This window comes from Hipposideros armiger, unplaced genomic scaffold (assembly GCF_001890085.2).
Source record: "Hipposideros armiger isolate ML-2016 unplaced genomic scaffold, ASM189008v1 scaffold_154, whole genome shotgun sequence".
NCBI classification, from domain to species: Eukaryota; Metazoa; Chordata; class Mammalia; order Chiroptera; family Hipposideridae; genus Hipposideros; species Hipposideros armiger.
Window position 1 is genome coordinate 1,663,313 of NW_017731504.1, and position 3,260 is coordinate 1,666,572.

The 3,260-nt window shown below is 42.8% G+C and overlaps 1 long non-coding RNA gene across 1 annotated transcript in view; it reads left to right on the plus strand.

Moving 5' to 3' along the window:
- LOC109387342 (uncharacterized) overlaps window positions 1-2,896 on the plus strand; it is a 28,406-nt gene extending 25,510 nt beyond the window's left edge. Inside the window, exon 3 of the long non-coding RNA XR_002124967.1 lies at window positions 2,812-2,896. This is a non-coding gene — a long non-coding RNA (uncharacterized LOC109387342). The remainder of the gene's footprint in view (window positions 1-2,811) is intronic.
- The last annotated feature ends 364 nt before the right edge of the window (window positions 2,897-3,260 follow it).

Below are 3,260 nucleotides of genomic sequence, written 5' to 3' on the forward strand. Positions count from 1 at the left end.
TCCCAAATATGCCTAGGACATACCTACACTAAAATATTATTAGTTGTTTATCTCAATTCAAATTTAATTAGATGTCCTTTATTTTATCTGGCAACTATTTGTGGCCCAATCCAATATCTCTTTCATTATTGCTCTCAGTAACAAAAATTAATTTAAATTTATCACATGCATGCCTTAGAGGGCACAGTGAAGAATACATTTTCAGAGCAAATTTCAGAAATTCAGATCCGCTGAAATCATTGGTATAGGACTCACCGAGTAGTGTGCATTCAATGAACTTGCCTAGGCAGCCAGCTTGAATTTCCACTGGTGAGTGCAGACCATTGCTGAATGCTGTCCTACACTAGGTGACATTGAATTTCTTCCCCTTTATCATTCTGGGACTGTTTTTGCTCTCAGAGTCTGCAAGAACTAAAAACATAAGTTTGAATATATATGTATATGTATGGCATACCTCCCTCTCATTCTGTTCTACTCCTGGAGCTCAGAAGAACCTTCATTCCCACAAGAAACAGAATGCTGAGCCAAGCTGCAGAATCATTTCAAAATGCACATTACTAACTGTTTTTTGTGGGTCAGGACTGCAGAGAAGTGAGATGCAATGAAAATGGGATACCAAAACTCAGCAGTTAGGAATCAGGCTGAAGGCAAATGATTGCAGACTCCAAGTGGGTGTGGTCAGAGATGCAAAGGCAGAGCAGTAATCAGGGCTCAGGAAATAGATAAGCAGAAATCTTTGGCTCAAATTAAACATGGAATCTTCAGGAATTATATTGATGAGCCAGCCTTTAAAGTCTAGTTTTGTTTGTTGGTTGGTTGGTGTTTTTACTCTTTTGATATAAAAGCAAAAACTTTTCTTCAACTGTCATCAGTGTTTGAAATGGCTAAACTGGATAAGAATAGGTATAAAAACCCACATGTACATCTTTCAAGCCTTTGAATATATCCTAGGATGTGGTACTGCTTTTGATCAACTATTTTGAAAGTATGGGGCATGCAAATAGCTACCAGTTGTCTCTCTTACTCTAAGCAGCCTTTACAAAAGAGGTCAAAAAGCTAATTTGGGGATTCCCAAAGTTGCAAAGGATAGATAGACATTCCTATTATATACTCGGAGAAACATGCGGTTTCTTCTCAGGGTGCGCTGCTGACAGTACTGCCAGCTCTCTGCACTCCACAAGGCCCCCTACCCCACCNGTCTGCCTTGTTAATCCTGGTTTTCTTTTGTCTGTTGTCTTGGCTTTGTAGCGAGCATTCTTGCTAAAAACAAACAAACAAAAAAAGTAAGCTCTGTCCAGCTATATTATTTCTTGCATAGAGTACTATTGAGGAGGATACTCTAATCTGCCCTTTCAGTAAGAAGAAACATTTTGGCATAGAAGTCTAAACTGGAAAATGGTCCTTGACAGCACAGTAGCGCCCTGGTCTCTCCTGTGTAATGTGGTTTCCTATACATGTGCTCTGTCTCTGGCTCTGCTTCTAGGGACCAACCCCACCAGAGATGGGGATTTGTGGACAAGTAATGATGGAGTGTTTTTCAGGAGAAGCCTGGAAGAAAGTGTGGAAAGCAGGACGGGTCAGAGATAGAAGATCAGTGGGGATATGGCTTCAGGTGAAGCCTCAGCCTTGTTCCTAGGGGCCTTGGGGCCACAAAATGTGTCCTGCCCTTGAAGCTACCACTGAGGAAGAGAGTAGGGAAGGCACGGAACTCCCAGAGCCCAAAACCGAAGGGCCACCCTCTGAAGAAGGTAGCAGTTACGCCGGCAGGCAGCAGTAGCGGAGCAATGCGTGCCTGAGAACTGAACTGATGAAAGTGATTGCAGGGGACTCATGGTCTGCTAATATACCAGATATCAGACATTAAATGTGTAGCATTTTTGAAATAGCTACTTTGGATGGACCCAATTTATGACCCTCCCTAGATTTTCTTGGACTCGCCTGTTCCCTGGCTCCTCGACTGGTTGGACAAAGACAGCCTCTGCCCCAGTGTCATCGCCTCATTTCTGAATGTCAGCAGCTGAGCCTGCCTCCCCTGGGGAAGCCATCTTCAGCATGTCCTCCACTGTCCCTACCACAGTGAGAGCTGCAGCCGCTGCAGAGTCCAGACATGACCCAAGGAGACTCGCAGGGGCGGTGACTTCCCTGGGCCTATATTTCCAGGCTCAGAATGCCATACTGTGAGGTAGGACATCTGGCTTCTTTAGTGGTTGTCCTGAGTGACCAGGTATATAACCAGGCAAAGCCTGGGAGTTAAAGCCCCATGGGAAACACTTTGAGCAAGGGAAAAAAANGGTGCCTGTGGCAATTCCTAATAAAATTGCAATGAAAGCTCTTGGATTTTAAGGAAAGGTTTTGCAGCCTTTGAAAGCAGAAAGAAAGAAAGCCTGTTTCCTTACTTGCTGTGACATGACATAGAGCAAAATGTGTTCTTTTCTATCCATATTGTATGCAGAGTGTGTTGTTGATAAAGTATTCTTTTGGGACTGTAGATTGAAGCAGAATTTGAGGGGGGATGGATATCATCTATAGCAGAGACACTCAAAGTGGGGGGTCTGCAGGCTGGTGCCAGTCTGTGAGCTATTTATTATTGGTTCATGATGCAAGGAGTGTAGAAATAGAGAGTATTTAAAATGACTCTGTCAAATTGGTATGAAAATCTCTACGACTATTGTATGTAATAATAAAACACTGAGGCTTGCTTTTTATGTTCTTTTTAATTTCATTTTTCTCGCAATTCATTTTTATTGCATTTTCCCAATGAATTTGTCCATGACAGATTAGAAACAAAAATTTACTGTTTCTTTCTTACAGAGAGTTGAGAATCACTGATCTTTATGAGCAATGGCTTTGTGAAATCTATTATTGCTCTTGGCTGCAGCAGCTGTGTGTAACTTCAGACAACTTCCCATTGTGAAGTAAGTGAGCAAGCTTGCCATTGTTCAGAGTGTTTGGGTGGCGGTAGTTGGAGGCATCTTGGACTACATGGGAATGTGTGTATTGAGCAGTCAAATGTGCATGTATAGAACTATACTGATGAGCTGACTGTGTAGCTTGTATCCTGCTGCCCTTTCTTCCTTCTCTGCCATGGCTGACTTTCTCAAGGGTAGAAGCTCATAACCAATATGTGGTCTGTCCAATTTAGACAGTAGAACAGTGACCTACTCTGGTAGAAGTTGACTGGAACTGAGACACTGAAACACAGAACCCAGGAAATCTCCAGGGTTCCTCCTGTTGACTCTCCTGAAATTGTCTGAGCCTCC